This window comes from Balaenoptera borealis, assembly GCF_965194805.1.
Source record: "Balaenoptera borealis genome assembly, chromosome: 8".
Lineage (NCBI taxonomy): Eukaryota > Metazoa > Chordata > Mammalia > Artiodactyla > Balaenopteridae > Balaenoptera > Balaenoptera borealis.
Genome location: NC_138865.1, coordinates 87,234,758 through 87,258,275, shown reverse-complemented (window position 1 = coordinate 87,258,275; position 23,518 = coordinate 87,234,758). Strand labels below are relative to the sequence as shown.

The window sequence follows — 23,518 nt, the reverse complement described above, 5'->3', positions numbered from 1 at the left end:
CCTCCAAAAAAAAAGGAGTTTCCCCAGAAAAATGATTCAGCTAAATTTCCCTAGATGGTTATGCTGACAAACTCTCAGCAACCAGTCAGTTGTTAAGTATCCCACTTTTAATCATGAGCAAACAACTAATGATTATCAAATATCTGATAAACACCTAGAATGAAAGCTAGAAACCAAAAGAAAAAAAAAAACCAGAAAAGGTAACTTGGAGAAAAAACACTATTCAGAAATAAGAAAAATTAAACTAAAATTATCATGAATATTCTCTAAGATATAAAATACTGTATCCATAATAAGGTACAAGTCCCCCAAGTTTTTTTTATTTTAGTTTTCTACATACCTATCACTAAAACAACCCAAAATCTTTCCCATTATTTAAATTTTCCACACACACACACACACACACACACACACACACACACTCTTTAAAGAACATTCAGATAACAGACACACAGACATAACCACTCATTCTTGGAAAATAAAAAACACAATAGCAAAAATAAGACACTCAATAGATGTGTGGGAAAATAAAGCTGAGGAAATCTCCAACAAAGTAGAACATGAAGACAGAGATGGATAATATGGCAAAAAATAAAAAGTTAAGAAAATCAGAGCACCAATTCCGAAGGTCCAATATATGAAAACAAGGTGTTCTAGAAAAAGTGAACAAAGAAAAAGGAGGGGAGGAAATCACCAAAGAAATAATTAAAGACCATTTCTCAGAAAGGAAGGACATGCATTTCCAGACTGAAAGGGTCTACTGAGTACCCTATATAGTAGATGAAAAAAATCCCAAACCAAGGCACAAAGAAAATCTTACATATTTCCAGAGATTAAGAAAAAGAGGGGCTTCCCTGGTGGCGCAGTGGTTGAGAATCTGCCTGCCAATGCAGGGGACACGGGTTCGAGCCCTGGTCTGGGAAGATCCCACATGCCGCGGAGCAACTAGGCCCGTGAGCCACAACTACTGAGCCTGCGCGTCTGGAGCCTGTGCTCCGCAACAAGAGAGGCCGCGACAGTGAGAGGCCCGCGCACCGCGATGAAGAGTGGCCCTCGCTTGCCGCAACTAGAGAAAGCCCTCGCACAGAAACGAAGACCCAACACAGCCAAAACTAAATAAATAAATAAATAAATTTATTTTAAAAAAAAAAGAAAAAGAAAGACCATTCAAAGGATCAGAAATCAGAGTACCTTGAGACATCTCAACAAAAATACTGGAAATTAGCAAGCAATGGAGCAATGCCATCAAAATTCTGAAGGAAAAGCATTTTCAACTTAAGAGTTCTACCTCTGCATCTTTTCTCAGGACATTATTGGAGGTGAACTCCTTCAAAATGAGTAAGTAAATCAAGGAAGATGATGAAATGGGATGTAAAAATAGAAACTCTACCACAGGAGAAAAGCAAAAGGAATTCCTAGGATGACAGTGAAAGGAGATCCTAGAACGATACTGTGCACCAGTTAGTATACAGGGCAACAAGACCAGGATAAAGCAGTTAGAATTTCTCCAAACATGAAAACTGATGGAAACTTCAAAGTGTGTGAGCATACTGGGAGGAGCTTTAGATATTTTAATAAGAATTCCAAGTTGATTTAGTGATAAGTACATGGAAAACTAAGCAAACAACAACAAACCCAAAAAATAATGTGGGGTGGGGGAAGGTAGGAACAGTAGAGGAAAGAAAAATTCAAGACTTTATCTATATGATTTAGCTATCCAATAACACTTTTATAGTCATAATAATGTAAACACCATTTGATCTAACCAAAAAGACAATTATAAACAGAAGATGGGAAGACTGCCTGCAGAACACTGAGAGCAGAGGGAGGTAGAGAAAGATAAATCTTATCTTCTATGGTGAGAAGGCTATAGAAAATTCTAAAACTGAAAAAATCAAGAGGTAACAGTACAAGAATGTAACTAACAGCAACAGAGGTAAACATTAAAAGAAATCAGATGAAATAACTGATCATACTGACTTTGAGGAACGGTGAAATGGCGATGGTGGTGGGGAATGATGACAGAATGCTGTTTTTCATAACAAAAACTGGAAACTATTGACTCTTCAAAGTTATGTGCAAGCATAAGTTGATAAAAATTTAAAAATAATTAAGCCATTGACGGTTTATACTCTAGTGGGAGAGATACACATATAAACTGATAATTATAAGCACAGGGTGGTAAGTGCTGTGACAGTAATTTACCTGTTTATCTATAGTACTTGTTACAGTCTGCCTTGTATTCTGATCATCTGTGTACAGGTCATTATTTCCCCTGCTAAGCAATGAACTATAAGGACATTTATTCTGTCTCATTCACCTTTGATAGATCTTGGCAATTTACACACAGTTGTTATTTAATAAATACTTCCTAAATCAACAATACAGAGGTGGGATCTCCTTTATAAGTAAAAGTAGTTTGAGGGTTTTTTGTTTGTGTTCAAACTGCCCAGAAACTGAACCTCCTTTCTATGCTTGGGAAAGCCCTCATCTTATGAGGCATAGCTGGCCTCCAGTTAGGGAAGGTAAAAATGTCAGACATTTGCTTCTTCCCTTGCACACCTCCACCATTAAGATACAGCTGCCATACTCTTTGAGTGGAATCTGGCAAGAAGACACAGCACAGACCATGTGAAATCCCTTTTGGTGGTGGGGGTCAGCAGCTACATCCTCCTCCAGGTTCTAGCAGCAGCACTAGGTATCCAGCTTCGGTGGTGTTGGTCACGTCAGCAGTGCAAGTCACTGCCATGGGCTGAGCCACACCAGCATCTTCACTGGACCATCTTTGCAAGGTGGTTTGCATTACTCCTGGAGAAACAGTCTCCAAGTCTATTCATCCAACCCTATCAGAAATTCTTTGAGAGATCCAATATCCCTTTTCTGCTTAAATTAGCCAGAATCGCTTTCAATTGCTTACAACTATGAACCCTGTCTGTACAGTCAGCTCTGCTGACAGTTTTGCACCCAGACCATTCTACCTGCCACTGCTTGCACTTTGCAAACCCTCTGGTCATTGTAGTTTTATATTCCTCTTCCTTAAAAAATGTTCATGTAATTTGTGAAATATTAAAATAATTGTCATTGATCTCAAAATCTCTATATTAAACTTTTCAAACAGCAAGCACTGGTTATAGATCCTAGCTAACTGGCAAGAAGTAGAAAAGGTATTCAGCATTTTTTATTTGCATTTTGCTGTGAGTAGTTGATTTAATAACATTACTATAGATTCACAGTTCTCAAATTTTTTAGTCTCAGGACCCCTACACACTCATAAAATTGTTAAGAACCCCAAAGAGCATTTGTTTATGTGGGTCATATCCATAAATATCTACCATATTAGATGTTAAAACTGAAAAAATGTTAAATAGTTCTTAACTCACTTAAAAACAATAAGTAAACCCATCACATGTTAATGTAAATAACACTTCAATGAAAAACAACTATATTTTCCAAAATAGAAAGAAATGAGAAGAGTGGCATTGTTTTGCATTTCTGAAATGCTTTTAACGCCTGGCTTAATAGAACATAGCTGGTTGTGATATGTTGTTTTGGTTGAAGTAAATGAAGATGATCTGGCGTCATACAGATATGCAGTTGAAAAAGGGAAATAAAGACTATTTCAGTAGTCTCTTAAGGTAACTGTGGATATTGATGTTTAACACTACACCAAATCCAACAAGTGGTAGTTTCTCAAAGGTTAGTTACTATGTAAAATCTAAAATTGGTCTCTCTTGTTGCACTTCGAAAGAATTTTTCATCCATGCTGATTTTGTAACATCAGATATCAGGCATATGGAAAATACTGGTTCACTGAGTTATACTTTGTGTGCGCTTCCCATTTCATCATACAGAATATTAAAAGACATGTACTGATGCATTCAGACTTAATAAAATTAATTCTTTTTATTGATCCATCAAGAGTATTCTTTTTTTTTTTTTTTTTTTTTTTTTTACATCAAGAGTATTCTTAAGTGAAACCAACTTTTTTTTTTTTTTTTTTAAACTGTGATGTATGGAAGAATATAATGACATTATGGTTTGGTGCAACTGCCTTGCTTTGTGCTAAGGGGCCAAGTGGTTTTACTCATCACTGGTTTTGTACCATCAGTACAAATGTCAACATAGTAAAAAAAAAGGCAAATAACTTCTTAGTATTATTATGAAAATAGATTTGATCCTGAAGATCCTCTGAAAGGCACTCAGGGACTCCCAAAGGTCCACAGACCACACTTTGAGAACCACTGCTGTAGGCAGAAAGAGTATATAAAGCCAAAAGGCACTTGGTGTTTTTGACAATTTGGAAAGAAACACAAAGATCTATGACCTATAATAATTTGTAAATTCTGCTAACTCACGAATCTTAATGGCATGTTCCATAAGGCTGCTGTTTGGAGTGAGTAAACTCTGTCAGTATTGGCATCTTACCATGATTTTATTTGTGAAAAACATCCCTTATTTAAAAGTCACCAGTTCATTGCAGCTCTACTTACAATAGCCAGGACATGGAAGCAACCGAAGTGTTCAATGACAGATGAATGGATAAAGAAGATGTGGCACATATATACAATGGAATATTACTCAGCCATAAAAAGAAATGAAATTGAGTTATTTGTAGTCAGGTGGATGGACCTAGAGACTGTTATACAGAGTGAAGTAAGTCAGAAAGAGAAAAACAAATACCGCACGCTAACACATATACATGGAATCTTAAAAAAAAAAAAAAAAAAAAGGGTTCTGAAGAACCTAGGGGCAGGACAGGAATAAAGACACAGAGGTAGAGAATGGGCTTGAGGACACGGGGAGGGGGAAGGGTAAGCTGCGACGAAGTGAGAGAGTGGTATGGACATATATACACTATCAAATGTAAAACAGATAGCTAGTGGGAAGCAGCCGCATAGCACAGGGAGATCAGCTCGGTGCTTTGTGTCCACCTAGAGGGGTGGGATAGGGCAGGTGAGAGGGAGATGTAAGAGGGAGGAGATACGGGGATATATGTATACGTATAGCTGATTCACTTTGTTATACAGCAGAAACTAACACCACACTGTAAAGCAATTATACTCCAATAAAGATGTTAAAAATAAAATAAAATAAAATGTAAAAGTAAAGTAATCAAAGCTTTGGAATACAATATAGAGGAATCATATTCAGATATAAGAGATCTGACTTACAGGCTAAACTGGACAAATATATGCAATACTTTCAAAATGTATTAACTGTAATTTTCAAGAACAGAGATTTACCTTTGGAAGGCAAAACTAAAAAAACTGAAAAGATTGTAAAATATAATTTAGGCTCATAAAAAATAATAATAAAATAAATAAAAGTCACCTGCTAGAGGTGATCTGAACAGGTCAATTAAAAATATCTGTTGGAAGGACCTATGTGTTACATGGAAGGAAATAAGGAAATATATGTTATAAGAAAATATAAGGAAATATATGTTACAGTGGTGTTTATTAATTTAAGATTTTACGAAGATCTCAAGATCTTTTCCTTATCACTGTCAACAATATTTGGCTGGGCAAAGAAGCACACTCATTTAGTCTTCCTTTACTTGCATTATACAACCTACCATGAGTCATCTAGTCCCATTTTGATGAAATGAATGAAGACAAGGACCTAAATCTGCATGATATGTAACCAATACAGATTCCAAAGAACAGAGTACTACCATGCTCATCCATTAATATCTATTCAATTATTTATAATCTGTTTTCCTGAAGCAGCTGAATTCAAATGCCCAATGTTGGCGAATGCCAAAATATAAACATATTAGCAGGCTGTTCTGATACTAGTTATAGGGCAGCAGCAGCAATATGAGAAGTATTGGTGATTATTAGAACCATCATTCATTTGCATACCACTCTTTACAATTTAAGAAGCATTTGCAACTCCTTTATCTAATTTCAAGTACATAATAATTCTTGAAGTAGGTAGAGGTTATTACCATCTTTTTATGAATAAGTAATAAACTCACATATTAGTGGGCTTAAATTCAAACTTTTGAGTCCTTTTAAGGGCTCTTTCCTCGACTCTATCATTTGAAACTGTCTGGTCATGATAATTCCTCCTTTTCCTCCCCCTTTTGTTGAAAAAACAATTGATATTCATAATAATGAACCTGGGATCCTCAAAATTTCAAAGAGCCTGCTGATTCTTCCCAGATAACATTAAAACTAAAGATAAAAGGTTAACAGCATTTTAAAATTTCACAATTCTTTGAAACTTAACAACAAAAGCAGTAATTTCCCATTAAACATAGCCCTTTCCCTTAACTGTCAGCCAACTTTAAAAATTATTGTCTTAAACCAAATTTACTTATTCAACAAGGATTTGAGTATATACTATGTGTGGTAGTTGGTATGAATATTTTTCAAATTGAGGAAACGTGCCAGTTTTTGATACAATTGGCATTCACTATAATAAATAAGCCATGATTTTTCTGGTTCTACTTTCTCTTCATAACTCCCATATATCTAAAATATAATGATAGACCTTCTACTGACCCACTGTTATTAATGAATTCTGCTATATATCCCAATCATTAAAGTTCCAATAATACTCACATATTACTAACAGAATAAAGGAATCAAAGAAGAGAGACTTTGATTAATATCTGAGCAAAATTTAAACAATCGGCAAAATCTATATCAGTTTTCTGATTATCGGCACCTGATTTCCAGTCTAAAGATATAAGCAAACATTCAATAACTCAATTTACACTTTTTAAAAATATATGTTGACAGGATGTTTAACTTCACAGTCTGCCTTTAAAAAGTCTACTTTAAGCTATACAAAGGAAGCAAGATATGTATATCTATACCTGTGAATCTTAAAAGCAATTTTATTTTTAATCTTTACCAAGATAATTACCAACAGATATTTACTTTATATTTCTTTTCATATTCATGTCACCTGCAGTGACTCCAAGACCAAAGTGATAAGAAATCCCTGTTGGAGTTTAATGTAAACCATTGATGTCAATCCCCCTGGTCCCACTATATAGATGTTCACATCACATGGTCAATTTAAATGAAAATACATGAACTGTAAATTTTAAATTCGTTTTTTTTATTCTTCAAGTTCATTCAGGTTACCATGTGTTCAGACAAATCTATATCATGTATATAGATGAAGAAGCAGAAAAACTGGATCAAAAGAATAAAAATGATGAACGGCCATAAACTGCAATAACATTAACATCTTTGACTCACCAAGGTTCATTAAAGAAGCAATGTAATTAAAATTTGCTTTGGCATTGCCATCCTTATTCATAAATCCTGAAAGCCAACCTTCGCCATAAGTGATAGAAACTAACAGACATATTGTTTCACTCGACTTATACTATGATTCTTTAAAAAAAGAACTATGATAATAAAAGGATAGCACAATTTAGTTACTATTCTTCATTTTTTTTTTTAGGAAATAAACAGAAATCACATTCTCTGTTGATTTTTAAGTAACATAAAAGTTGAATTTTCCAATGAAGTGCTTTGTTGCCTTATCTGTAGACCTCCTGGAATCCTCCTATAACTTATGACTGTGGACATCAGCAAGCTTGTTCGAAATTTCACTAGATTTGCTCATTTTTTTTGGCAAATGTGACAGATGTTTTTACTTATGGAAGTGACTATAAGCTGTCTAAAATAAAAATGACTCAGACATATTTTAAGGTGAAAAAGGAAATAAGTATAAATTTCAGATTTTATAAAATTTATAAATTTGAGATTTTTCTGTAATAGTCTGAAATTAATTTAGAGTATGATCTTTTAAATAGGAGTATTAAAGACTTTGACAAAAGCCTGACTCCACTTCTAACAGACTAATAAAAACTACACTACCTTTCATACAAAATAATTCTACTGGTGATTATTAGCTCTCAAATACCAATGTTCATATTATAACATGGTATTAGATTTGTCTTCACTCAATTTTATACCAACAGGTGGGTAAGAGGTATTAGGCCAAAATCAGCTCTGGCTAGCACAAAGCTAACTTAAATTAGGTTGACTAGTAATCTGAGTTTAAAAAATTTATTTGCAATGCTGTTATCATTTCATCTTGAATTTTAGTTACACTTCAAATTTCACATTTACACTAAATAGAAATCTCTATGCATTTTCCTCTAGTGAGTGCAGGAGACTAATGTGTTTACATTTTGTATGTGACGATAAGTACTTTAAAAAAATACCCAGATGATAAGAAAGGCTGAAATTAAAGAATTCCAACATTGGCTATTAAAATTATATTTAGAGTATATTAAATTAAGACCAATGATTGTTACGCTACTTGGCTCTGGCTCATTTGGGATGCATATATTTACTTTTGCCTTTGGCAAAAAATTAAAAATAGATTTCATAAATATTTGGAAGCTCTTGGTCACAATTTTTGACTCAAGTTTATATCTACATATTCTTTTATGTTACTTAAAACCATGAAGAGAAAAAAAAAAACTTATCCATCTCGGATATACTGGGTCACTTTCAGAGGAACGGAAAATCAACTTCAAGCTCTTCAAATGGGAAATATTAGATCTATTTCCATAAATCCAACGTATTTGCAAAAATTTAAACTATTTGGTATAGTTTATACTAAACTATAATAGACATATTATTAAATAACTATACGCTTTTAGAAACAGATTTTTTTAAATTACAAATATAAATAAATCTATGTTTTATGTACTAAAAAGGGCAAGGCAAGAACAAAGGGAGGAAAACAGAAAAATTAAATTAAAAACACTAATGTAAGCTAATACTGCTTACATATGAACATCAAGATGCCAAGGGACCCAATACAATCCTCAGTCTAACATTTTCAATGGCACAGACTAGTGATCACACGATACTGGTGATACTCTCTAGTTACCCCTGGCAACCTTTCTCAACTGTAACGATGCTACCCTACAATAGCTTTCACTGGGCAGCTTTCTCTTCACTTAGCTGAATGCTCTGGGACCATCTGCGTCGGCAAGCATAAAAGGCCAGCCTGCCTGTGGGCCCGTCACTCTGAACACCACCTCTCTGACCCTGATTAAATACAACTTTCAGTCCTTTTTGTCCTCCCTGTTGACTTCTCCTATTAAGGGAGCCCTTTGACAAAGAAAGCGGAAGAGTGGACTAACTGCCCCCAAGAAAGGTGATGTCTGATACTGCTCAACACAAGGATTAGCAAGCCAATACATAACAAAAGCAAGTTTGGGGGGAGGGGAGAGGTAAAGAAAAAAATGGTTTTAGCTAGAGCTTTGACTAATTCAGTAGGTACACAATTCAACAAATAGCTATACAAGAGGCCTTCTTTGAAAGAAATAACTATAGCAGAACAATAATTTGGAGAGATACCTTTCAACATCTTGACATAAGGGCATGACATTGACAAAAACACCAGATATTTGTTTTCTATTTGATATTTTTTTAATTAAAAAAGAAAACTTAGAGTTGAAGACAGGAAAGATGGAGGCAAAATAAGAAACAGAAAATGCAAAAAAATCATAATTGTAATTTACTGTCTCATTAGAAAACATTAAACTCACTAAACTGAATCAGTTATTCAAATATTTAAGAAAATATTTAAACAAAGGTGGAAAACTGCAACATTCTACAAAGAATCATTTTTGTAACTTATCATATCTAGACCAAGAGAACTTCAATTTAAAAGGACTATTTCACAAGATGAAGTACTTTTATACAAAGAACTCATTCTAAAATTTCTAGGCACATGGAGGATTGTGAATATGATCTACAGTTCCTTGGGGTAGTCAGTACCCACCAACAGGGCAGCAGATCAAAATCACCACTTTCAATTATACCACCACTTTACCAAATAACTCAAAAGCCTCCTTGTCTCCAGATCAGTCCAACCAATAAATGAAGGGTCTGGTTGGCTCAATCAACAAAGCAACTGAATAGCACAACCTCTTAACATACCTTGAAACAAACAAACACACGCATACACACACATACATACATACAACCTAAGGAACTTTATTTAAGTCTACTAAAAAGTATAACCGGGGCTTCCCTGGTGGCGCAGTGGTTGAGAATCCGCCTGCCAATGCAGGGGACACGGGTTCGAGCCCTGGTCTGGGAGGATCCCACATGCTGCGGAGCAACTGGGCCCGTGAGCCACAATTACTGAGCCTGCGCGTCTGGAGCCTGTGCTCCGCAACAAGAGAGGCCGTGATAGTGAGAGGCCCGCGCACCGCAATGAAGAGTGGACCCCGCTTGCCGCAACTAGAGAAAGCCCTCGCACGCAAACGAAGACCCAACACAGCCATAAATAAATAAATAAAATTTAAAAGGCTTTATGGTAAAAAAAAAAAAAAAGTATAACCTATAAAGTAAAACTTGACCACACTTATTCAAAGAATGGCCAATAAACCTAGAAAAGTCAAATGGGGTGGGAGGGGTCACGGAGAAAGAAGGGGAAGGAGGGAGGAGGGGTACAGAGGTTCCTAGGACACGTGGGCCTTTCAGTACTAAAACTGGGCAAGTCCTGGACAAACCGGGACGAGTTGGTCACCCTAGGGAAGGAAGCCACATATACTGAGAAACTATTATGCTGTAAGTGCTGTGCCAGATTCTTTCATACAACTTATTTAATCTTAATTAGAATTCTGTAAGGAAAGAATTTTTTAAATGAAGAAGTCTAGCTAACTATGAGGATAAGTAATCTCAACAAGGCTGCATTGTTAGAAGAGTGGGAATTTGAATCTGTCTGCTTGTCTCCAAAGCCACGATTTTCCCACATGGTCTCTTCAGGAGTTTAGTAGAAGGGAGGTAAGGGGTTCAACTATCATTTTACTTCAGAAGGCACAGTCAAACTCAGCAAGCTCAAATTCTACACAATCTGGCTTACCGCAGTCCAAGAGAGCTACAGAAAAACAAAGCAATGTTTGATTAATCATATGAATTAAATGGTGGGCACTTGAGCTGATAACTGAACACTTTAGAAAAACTACAGACAAAAACATTCCTACTCTGCTGGGAACAATTCCTTATTGCTAGACTTTCTGGTTTACTGGAACTGGGAACTGATTCCAGTAAAGAATGAGGTAAATTGTCTATTTGGTACAGAGGGTAGGTTCAGGGATAGAGAATGATCAGAAATGTGTTCCAGAGGATTCGGATATAAAACTTTCAAGGAGGGTACAATTTTCCCTTTCTAAGTTTCTTTGATGTCTCCAATAGTTCCCACTACCAAGGTACTCAACATACTGTCACTACAATCAATGGGATCTTAGTATCAACTTGGCTGAAGGTCCACAGATCACCATTCTCACCAAGAGGCCACTCTATCAGTCAAATATATCAGGTGAGTTTTCTGGTAATGAGTAAAAGTGACCCAATCTACTCAGACAGTCCAATATCTGGGTCAAATTACAAGTGTTTGGATAGGTAAGAGAAAACAAATCAACAATCCTCCTCCTCATTATGGATGGCTATTAGTTATTAATGAGCACATGCCTTCTATGTGCCATGGAACAGGCCCCAGAAAAGTAGAGTAAACCATGGTTCTATCTTTGAAGCTTCATACTACAGGGGGAGTGGCAGGTTTCAGAAATATAAAAAATCAGAAACAATAAAGAAAAGCACATGGTATAACATATCAAAAGTTACATGAGCTCGGTGAATGGAAAAAATAGGAGAGGGGGAGGGGGTCCAACAGAACTTGAGAAAAGGATAGAACTCAGGTAACCAGAGAAGGAATGGGAGAATAATCTAGATTGGTGGAAAGCAAACCAGTGAGTAGTCCAACTAGAGTATAGTACTCCAGGAAGTACTGCGGGATTAAATAAATCAGAGCCAAAATTTTTTCTTTAGGCAACTGTGAACCACTGAAGGTTTTTAGAGTAGGAGAAAATCTATTCAGGCAAAGTTTTAAAAGATTAACCTGGCTATGGTAAATGTAGAAACAGAATAGTAGTATAGATAACAGACTATATTCTCACAAAATTATTTCTCAAAAATCTTTAATATAGATTTCTTTTTGAATCTCTGATTTTCCTATTTTATCCTAAACACACATAAAATTACTCCAGGTAAACACTGAAGGTAAAATGGCTCCACTATTTTTAGCTATATGATCCAAAGTTCAGAAAACAGTTTGTCTAAACTCAAATAGTAAGAGCCTTACCATAATTCCAATGTCTGACAAAAAAAAAACAAAACGCCATGTCATGGAAAACTCACATTAACAAAAGCAGAAATTTTGTTGATGTAACAATCTCCTTGCCTCCCTCACCCTAAATCCACCCCCCCACCCTCCACCAAAAAAACAGTAGATGCATAGGAGATTGATGGTAGGGACTTGGGTGGGAGGAACTGACCAAGAGACCTAAGGGAAAGAATAATATTCAAGGAATGGGTAGACTATGTTCTATAACAAAGAAACCAAAGAAGGTAAGAGAGATATACAAATAGCTGAAATAATAGTTACAAGTGTTATCTGCTATAAGAAATAGTTATGACATCTGCTATAAAAATTTAGATCAGGCTTCCCTGGTGGCGCAGTGGTTGAGAGTCTGCCTGCTAATGCAGGGGACACGGGTTCGAGCCCTGGTCTGGGAAGATCCCACATGCCGTGGAGCAACTAGGCCCGTGCACCACAACTACTGAGCCTGCGCGTCTGGAGCCTATGCTCCGCAACAAGAGAGGCCATGACAGTGACAGGCCCGCGCACCGCGATGAAGAATGGCCCCCGCTTGCCGCAACTAGAGAAAGCCCTCACAGAAACGAAGACCCAACACAGCCAAAAATAAATAAATAAATAAATAAATAAATAATTTAGGTTATCACTAGTTGAAGTAGAGAAAGCTTTACAAAGGAACTATCAGTTGAGCTGGTTTTGAAGGCCGGTTGAATTGAATTCTGGCAGATTGAGATGAGACAAAGCATTCCAGGTAGAGAAATATGAACAACAGCCAAAGCCGTAAAATTTGAAAAGTATTCAGTACGTGGCTATAATCTAGCATTCATAATAGCAAGCTTTTACTTGAATTATGACATGCTTGCTGATTCTGCCTTGGTATCTTAGTGGAGGCAGATGAAGGCAGCTGCCAGTGTCTAGCTATATGCAGCGGGTGTCCAATAAAGGGCTGGTTCCTTCCTTTCATTGAGCATTCTCTCCAAGTGGCTTCTAAGCACTTAGAAGGGTTCTGCCAACCAGAGATCCCCGGCTCTTGGACACTGCTATTAGAAAATCTGGATTAACTGCAGCTGCAATGTCCAAAACAGTATAAAAGAACATTTTGTTTAACTTCCCAAACAATGCAGGAATCTTTACTGAGACATTCCAGGTAGGAAAGTGAGAAAGCTGAAGTAACATTATTTAAATTTTAAATTATTTAAATTTGTAAATAGCCTGCACATCCAGAGGCACTATGGTATAATAGGAAAAGCATTAGGTCTGAAACGTCACCTTTTGGAACCTACTTCCTCAAACATAAAATTGGGTTAATACTTGTTCTACCTCCTCTGAAACCTGTAAGGGTTATATGAGAAAATCTGTGAAAGTACTTAAATCTTAAAGCACTATACAAATATATTCTACTATTGTTTGTGCTGGCTTATGTACATTATAACACTAAAAACTAATTTTTAATAGAGTCATACCTGGAGAAAAGTTGAGAAAAAGCTTTTGTTTTTTCATAAAATTGCAGTATTTCATAGGCTTATGACTTACTGCCAAGCAAAATGATGAAGAAAATATAAAATATCTTCTGTTTTCAACTTTATTATTTTTATCAGAATTGGACCAATGGCTTTGAAGTCTTAATGTCCTTAACTGCTACCTTGGAAATCATTTTCAGAAACAAAATAACACACTGGCACAGATACTACTGCACCTAGAACAGGGACAGGCACATAATAGGCATTCAAGATTCTGATAAACTGAATAAATAAAAAATTGTTTAATTCCTCTCTAAGTATACTTAAATGCAGAAATGTCACCCATACTTCACTGATAATTTTTTGCCCATTTCTCTCTACCCTGGTCCCTTTTCAACAATTTAATTTAACACTCCTAGTGAGCAATGAGACTCTGGGAAACTTACTTGATATCACTTGTTTTCTTAATTGGGAGACAGCAATAATAATATCTACTTACATTCACAAGGTTGTGAAGTGAGGTGTGAAGGATTAAATGAGCTAAGGAACATATCATACATAAAGTACATATAAAATACACAAAATATATGTAAAATACAGTGCCTAGCACAGAATAGATAGGTCTGTTTCCTTCCTTATTCTTAAATCACTAACAAAGGAATTCAGTCAAATTTTATTATAAAAAATACCATTATAGCAAAAAGTTTACTGTAACAAATTATTTTCCTACCCCAAATGATGGTGCACATTGGTCCACAGTTCACTACACCAGTTTTTTTTGTTTTTTTGTTTTTTTAATTAATTACTTATTTGGCTGTGTTGGGTCTTTGTTGCTGTGCGCGGGCTTTCTCTAGTTGTGGCAAGCGGGGGCTACTCTTCATTGCGGTGCGCAGGCTTCTCATTGTCGTGGCTTCCCTTATTGCAGAGCATGGGCCCTAGGCATGCGGGATTCAGTAGTTGTGGCACGCGGGCTCAGTAGTTGTGGCTCACGGGCTCTAGAGCGCAGGCTCAGTAGTTGTGGTGCATGGGCTTAGCTGCTCTGCGGCATGTGGGATCTTTCCAGGCCAGGGATCGAACCCGTGTCCCTTGCATTGGCAGGCAGATTCTTAACTACTGTGCCACCAGGGAAGCCCCACTACACCAGTTTTATAGCACCATGGCAATGTATTTAGTAAACGTACTCTCCATTACACTAAATAATATCCTATATATTGGCATCATACAGTAAATATTTCATAAATTATTCACACTGTCTTCTGCATGGCCACAGAAGCACAATGAATTGGGCAACAAAGCATTACCATATGTTGATGCCAAAGATGAAGATACCTGAGTACTGAGAGAGTAAATGAGTTGCCTACGGTTATCATCTGCCTCATCAGTGACAGAGCCAAAGTAACATTTAACGTCCCCTATTCTATATGAAGCACAACTTCTACCATGTTACTTTTCTTCTTTTCTTTCTCAAACCTGACTCTCCTCTAGTATTCATTATCTAGAAGAATGGAATCACTACTTCTTACCTATTTCTAAAAAGCAACCGGTTTCTTTATACCTGATCTTACTCTCACCTGCCCAACCCTCTGTTATTCTCCAGTCTTCTTCTACCAAACTGACTTTCCTAAATTGCAAATGTGATCATGTCACTCACTGTCTTATGTAAAATCCCTTCTAGAAATCCTTAAATTTTCTGATCATATATATCAAGCCCTTCATAATCTGATCCTAACTTACCACTCCAGACTAATCTCTCACTACTTTCAATCACCTTCACAATCTATGCTCTAGCCACACCTAATTATACATAAATCTTTGAACAAACCAATAGCAGCTGGGCTACATACTTGCTATTCTCAGAACCTGCAACCCTCTCTCCCTGCTCCATGCCCACATCCATTTAGCTTACTTTTATTTATCCTTCAGGTCTTGCTTTAGTTTTCCTCCAGGAAGTCTTATATCATCTCTCAAAACTGAATTGGGAATTATTCTTATGTGCCCCTATGATGTCCTGTATTTACATCTATCAAGGCACTTTTCTTTTTGTATTGTTAATACCTGTTTATGTGTCTAACTCCTTGCTAAGCTCTGAGCTAGCCCCTTGAAGGCAATATCACAGCTTAACCGTGTCAACCACACTGGTAGGTGCTCAATAATAATTTGGTGAATTGATTTTGGTTCACCGTTACATGTCTTCCAAGGAATTATTTGCTTATTTAATAATTTAATACTATATTTTAAATTATAGTTTCAACTGTTCACATGTCAAATCCTCTTTTGCTTATTTCAACCTAATTTCTAAAAATAGCTACTTCTCCAAAATACTAGAAGGCAGAACACTGAACAATGAAGAAAAGCTATGTATTCTATTAGAGTTATTTCAAGGAAAGGATGAGAATCTGGAAACCACTGGCTTATTTAACTGTGCTGCTTATATTTATATTTAAGTCACTATGACAAATATAAAACAAATCGCTATACTTCATTCATAATCTGACTCAGTATTGTTGTGTCTGAAAGTGATCCTTTTCTTTTAAAAAGTTACCTTAAATTTGATTTTCTTTGGTCTTAAATACCAAATTGTTTTCTAGAATAATGCATCTCCAATTTTATACTGTAAAATAATTGAGAAAACAGGGTTTGATATGCCAAGAATTTGATACACCTATTTGATATATCAAAACAGGGTTTGATTCACCTTATGGAAGAGTTTTTTCTTAAGTGAGATATATCTATCATGTTTTGGTGAGTTCTTACTGGGAAATTAGCTATTATAAATTATTCAATGGAACAAATGCTTCCCCCCCCATCCCCTTCCCTCACTACTCACTAAAAGAAAAAAAGAAAAATCCAACACTGGATTCTATTCCACAGTGAATATATATGAAAAAAACATAGTGGCCCTCACTGATCAATCATGGCAGAACCCTCATGGCACAGTCACCAAAGCTAACAAGGAGAGCAAAACATCTGCCACTCCTTTTATTAAAGAAAAGTAAAAAGTAAAAATTATAAGATTAGTTAGGTTTTAGGATGGAAAAAAATCTTGGCAAAAATAACTGACTATCATTCATTTCTTCTTAATACATGAAGATTAAAGTTCTCACTTACTTTTCAAGAAGTTTATTATAAATGAAATCATGTTTAAATACATTAACAATTGCCTTTTAAAGAACTCATATGGATAAGCTATTTTAAAATTAAATTTTTTATAAAGACTCATTTATAAATTGAGCTTTTTTTTTTTTAAGAAAAAACTCTGCCTAAAATAAAATACAACTGTTATTAACATCATGGTGTATTTCGTAGAAAATCCAGGTTGTTCTTAATAAGAAATGTATGTATTGAAAAACTATGGGCTGGGGTGGCCTTTATTTTTTTAAGAATATATTCTAGAACAATGGAAATTCACTTCCTCAGAGTTCACTTCACAAGTACTTGTCCTGTACCACAAAGCAGCTCAGGCTATCTTTGCAAAATGGCTAGTATAAGAAGCAAAAAGACTAAGATTGTAAGCCAAGCTGAGCAGCAACCATGTGGCACTACAAAGCACCACTGCGAGACAATACGCATACCTAAAAATGCTGGATTTTAAGGTAAATCCTTACTGGTTAACGGATTGCAAAATGAACACAATGAGAATCAAGATATGCAGGATAGAAAGTTTGGAAACACAGAAGACAAACTCTATAGTCACGTCCTTATATCACACAATTTTATGCAAACTGTTCATACTATGCGAAAATCCAGTCTACTGTGCGATTCTCTTTGTGAATTAACTAATGAAAACATTGGAAGCCTATCTAGACGAGTTAATGTTTTCATTTGAACTTTGATCAACCCTTTGCTGATACAGTTGTACAGTAAAGATTGAAAAGCATTTCAGTAGCCAATCTGGACAATTTTTCTGTTGTTGTTGTTGTTTACCAATCAACCATGTCTACAAAGAAAGCAGGCAAACTCCTCTAGCATAAGGTCACAGTGCAGTTTGATTAGTTGTCCCACGGCTTTATAAGTATGTAGTATGTGTGTATATAAATTCAGTTTTAACCCTAGAGCATGAACCTTGAACACTGCGCAGTGCTTTCTGTGATACTTACAATTTACTAATGAACTCCAGAATGATACGAACTCCAGGATGATACAGTTTTAAAGACTGAGGAAAGGAGGAAGCAATGTTAACGTCCCCTCTAAAATAAGCTCCTTTCAAAAAGGAAGTAATATTTTACCAAAGAAAAACAGCTGGATTACAGTTTCCAAAGCACTTACAGCCAGTAGTATACAGTGCTGAAATAATTTCATAGGGTGAGAATGGTCAGATGATCTGCCAATTTTACACAAAGGTTCAGAATTTTTCAAGGAAGCCCTTGTTAAAATCTTTAAATCTGTTTTTACATTATGCTTAAATTTTATAAGGTAGACTTATGACATCAAGATGAAAACAAATATATATAGATTTCAAATGGATTACTCATCAATTCCTTTAAAACCTGTATAATTTGTACATAATGAACTTCACTCAGAAATAATTCTAAATTTCCTGCCATAATTCTTCCCCATGTTTTGGCTAATGTTAAGCTTAAATGTTAATCATAATTTGAGCATTTTAGTTCTCTAAAATAAAAGACATATGCCTTTTACATAATAGATAAATAGACATATATGACTTCCATGACCGCTTTTCCTTCATGCTATTTTCAAGTGTGAGGGCCAAACTTGTCACTGAATCTGGCTTTCCTTAATGCAAAAACATTTAGCGTGCTGATACAATGAATTGGTTTCTGGAGTTCAAATCTATTCATACTTTTGTTTAAGTATATGTAAATCTTTTAATCTGAAAGCAATTCTTAATAGATAAAATTAATATGTAAATGTAAACTGTAAATATAAAATACACAATTTAAAATAACTCCAGGCAGCAAGCTCTAGATTTCCATTAATATCTCTGCAACAATTAGAACATGTTTTTAATAAGAGTTTCACTGTGTCACCCTGTCATCTTGGTTTTATTGCATTAATACAACAGAATGTGCTATCAGATAGAAGTTTAAAAGCACTATTTACATAGAATACAAAATTTGATATAAGTATGTTGTATCATACAGCATTAACAGTCCATATAGCAAGAGAAATACATATTGTGTCCAGGATTGCATAAGCATACATTTTCTTCTTTGAGAGCACTGTCAAGTACCGTGGGAAGCAAGGAAGTGGCCCCATACATACAGCAAGGAAATTATATACCTGAAACACAATGGATCCATTTATAAATCTCTAGTCAAAGAAAACATCGAATGTACATTTCCATTTACCATAGATGCTAAAGAAAAACTCAAATTTGATTTTAGTATCATTTGGTAGAAATCCAACCAATACAGATTTTTGATCTTTGTTTGGAAATTTTAAGGTATTGTATGTAGATTACACCAGAACAAGTATTTAAAATGTTAATCATTTTCTTAATAATAATTTAAACAAATAAGCAGTTTATGCTTTCCTTCTTTTGGCAGCCAAATATTTGGAATTCAGTTGGATACCCCACGCACTTACCCTATAACAAAAGCAAGTTCACTATTATTTATTCAGACTGTAAGCATATCTTGATAATGGAAGAAAAAAATAGTAATGGAAAACTCTGAGAAAATATCGGCATCAGTAAGATAACAATCCAACACCTATTTTAACAGAAAAAAAAAAAAAAAAGAGTTCACTGTTTCAAGAACTGGATTTATATGTTCTGAATGATCCTAAACTGATGAGCCACTGACTTAGGAGAAAGCTCTATTGCTATTAACCACCTTCATTAGGTAGTCAGCAACTTAGTTATCTAACCCTGGGGTTAAACATTTCATTGCAGTAGTCAATTTGGAAGTTATAAAATTCTTCTGTTGGGGGTTGTTATTTGGGGAGTAGGGGTAAGGAAGCAGCTAAGAAAAATCAGTGAAATCTCCAGAATGAATAGCCTGGCACTTTAGTATCTCACTGGGCACTCAGGAAAGCAATACTATAGAAAGCAGGTTACCGTTTATGATAGTTGTATTTTCTGTGTTATCTAGAGAAAAACAGGTTCATCCATGCAAAATGGACTGTTTTAGAAGATACTGCTGCTAAAATGAAAGACTTTTCAAAAGGCAAAAGTGATTATTCCAGATGAAATGAGAAGCTCCAATGTCAACCTTACTTCCTGAATCAGCAAAAAATCAAAGCTTTACTCAGAATAGGAAATTGGAGATTTTCTTTTAATTTACATATCTTTTTTGCTGAGTATGTTTTAGCTGAAATATGAGAGAACTTCTAAGAGACAGCACTTCTCATTTCTAACCATGCTTTTGCTATGACATTATAAAATACCACTACTTGGGACTAAGAATACATCAATTTTACTAGCACTAATGTAGAAGAATCAAGAGTTTAAGTCAGAAATAGCTTTCCATTTACAGCATTTTGTTATACACTCATTAGCCAGGCCAATACCATACCAAATACCCAGCTATAAAGTAAAAATTTTAGCTATCATCGGGATATATCTAAATAGCTAAAGGTTTGGCATATTAGAAGCAAAAGTCCTAAATAAATAAGCCTTAATATAAAAAGAAAAACATCTTTAATCCAGATACCTTATTGTCATATAACTATACATGACAATACAACTATTAAGTGTATGAATTCTCTAATTAAATGAATGAGAAGTCCAAGTGTGTTAAGAAGCATTGATAAATTTCGGAAATTATTCTGTTAAATAAATTGGTTTTTAAAATGTAAATTTTATTCAATACTTTGTAACTCTATAATGTTTCTGTAATTCTATTAATATTAAAATCTCAAAATATATCTAAATTGTTGACAAATACATATCTCTTGGCTATTTTCTTTACATCAACATTTTATTTTATATTAAATGTGTTTAATCCTACTTGCATTACTTTTTCTTAACAATAATAAACAAAAAATGATGGCCTGTTAGCAAGAGGAACAAATTTTGTTCAGTTCCATCTATTTTGGAAGAAATTACCTTGTCTACCTATTTTAATCCCTACTTTGGCTACTCCTACAGCTTATTTTCCTTTATTTTAGGAGTTGTGAAGTACGAAATGTGTTTTTTCCCCCTATGTGAGGACTGTTCACAATGAATTTATTTGGTGAATGTAAAAAAATTATTCTTTTGTTTATTCTTAAGAGACATGAAAATAATTTAAAAGATTTCTTATTCATAAACTTTTTAAACATCAATAATTTGGCCTTTATATAATACTTTACAAAAATTTTGCCTTTAACCATAATTAGTAGGTATAAATGAAATTTTATTATTTGCCTTCTAATACAACTAACATAAAACTCAGGTTGACAGAGTTAGAATTTGGGTAATTTGCCTATCTTTAACCTGTATAAAGCAAATTCTCTAATAATACTTAAGTGACACATAAACCTTTAGAAATATAAATTTAATATTCTTAGAAACTAGGTTAAATTTGTAACTATCTGAAGTAAAAAATACACTGGATTATTTTACTATGGGAAAGCAAACAGAACCTGAACTAGCCTTCAAAAAACAAACCTCAATCATGGAAAAGGTAGGTAAGGTGAGTTTTTAAAGATTTTTCTGTATTTGTTCTTTTCACATAATGAGTCACTTATATACATTCACAGACTCACATGTATATTAATGATCTTTAGGTCCCAAAACCTCACCAGCAAATATTGTCTTCAAATGATGTAGAAATTAAAACCTAGGGCTAATGTTGACCATATTCTAATAATTGGCTTGTAATATATCATTTCACTATATCAATACCTGGACAGCTTATATTTTTAAGCAGTTGTCAGTTTAAACCTGCTATTCTTGCCATCTTAAAATAGAACTGGAAAATTCACTATTGCCATTCCATAGTGCTGGTAATGTAGTTAAGTATGGTGTATGCTTCTTTCTACTTTGATACCCAAGGAAACTGTCAAACGTTCTCCTCTTTATTTTAATGTCCACTGACTATCTCTTAATGGTTCCCATGCATTTTCCTTCAATATTGATATTAAAAGGAAAAACAATAAAAATTAAAAGTTTCTGTTTAAAAGCTTTATACATAAATCTCACCCTGAGCTAAATATACAGATGAAGGACAATGCAGTTAAAAGGCAGGCTGCCCCCCATTACAGTTATATGATGTAGAAAACCAACTTCCCCCAACTTGAAAAGGTTCAAACTGGCCAATTTTGTCAAATCTCGCTGTGATAAAATACAACTTTTTAACAATGTACTGAGGTTAAGGGATGGCCAATAATAAAAATGACAGTGCAGTGGCCTAGCCTTACAGAATGTGGTTCTCACAGACCAAGCTGACACATACTTGCTGTTTTCTGTGGCAGCATCCCATGCTTAAAACCCTCCCTTTCTGCCTTTGTTCAGCTCTTTTGCTAGCAACCAAGTGCTTTCTTTTGGTTCAGCCTAGTAAAAAGCCAAAGGACTAGAACATGAGGGTCATCAAGGTCTACAAGGTAGATGAACAAACCAACAAAGCAACATCACAGGGCAAAGAGCAAAGGCATTACAATAAGAATCTAATTACAACAAAAAGAAAAGTCTATATAAAAGTCATAATTACGAAAAATAGTAAACACTGGAGATTGCCAAGAATGGCTGCTTTGCTTTATGTAAGTACTTAAATGATTTTTTTTAAAATAAGAACTGAAACCCAGGACATTAAATAATTATTTTAAAATTCAAGTGAAATAAGTCCTGCAGTTCACGTAATACACAATGTTCTATTAACTAAGGAAACATTATGCCTAAATCTGTGCATGAGTGTGGGTGTGCTGTAAGCCCTTTGCCTTTTTTTAATTAATAATGAATTTCTATTACTCTATGTAGAACAGTGACTTCTCCAATTTGATGTACTGTTTCTAAAGTTTAAAAGCAAAAGTAGCCACAACCATAAACTACATGGTAGAAACAATCAACATGGAAAATAACCACATAACTTGCTTACTTTTCAATCCTATGGGGAAAGAATGAAAATATTTTCATAATTATTTATAAAAAGCAGCTTTTCCTGCTTTTGTTTTCCCAACTACCATTTCTTATTAATTATACAACTGTGAGGAAAAAAAAATGCTAGATATTAACAAAGCTGCTATTTTCTTTTAAAGTCTTCATTGCGATCATAATGTTAATTGCTGCAATCACATTCATTCTTATGCCAACCCTGCAGTGGGGCAAATGGGATTTTGATGATATAAAGCACAGAGACAAATAGTTGGAATGATCAATCAGGTGAGACACAGGCTTCTGAACAATAGCTAAAGAATGAAATTTGATTTTGGCAGAATCAAAACCAAATTTTCCTTTAATAAAGGCTGTTTTAAAAACACGTGGATATCAAGTAGATGGGGAAAAGTTTATTATTAAGCAGTTTTCCAGTAATACACAAAAAACCTTACTACTTCACTAAACTAAGCTTTCTTCTTCCATTCTCTTTTCCCTTCTCCTCAAAGAATATTTGAACACAAAGAAAAAATACAGTTCTGCTACAAAAATTATGTAGCAAGATATAGCACAATCTTAACATTTTACATTATTTTAGTTGGTATGTTGTCCAGAAACACCTCACAGAAACACATAAACAGATATAAGAACACGGAAAATTCAAGAATACTTCAAATTAACAGGCAAAAATGTTACTACTTCATTTCCCTTTTCCTTTTTTTTTTTTTTTTAATTTTTGGGCCAAAAATAATGCTAAAATAGTATTATAAGAAGGTCACTGACAAATCTGGTCAAGCAGGATAGGATCAATACTGACTTTTCAGAGCAGAAACCAGGAACAAGAAATCTCTTCTTTCTTCTAGAGTCCTGGTCTGAAGGACAAAAGACCATGGCAGAAAAAGTCAAGACTAATAATGCTGTTTTCTGATCA

At 34.8% G+C, this 23,518-nt stretch overlaps 1 protein-coding gene across 3 annotated transcripts in view; it reads right to left on the bottom strand.

The window, feature by feature from the left end:
• Positions 1-23,518, bottom strand: part of ZCCHC7 (zinc finger CCHC-type containing 7) — a 239,896-nt gene that overhangs the window by 98,033 nt on the left and 118,345 nt on the right. The window lies entirely within an intron of this gene.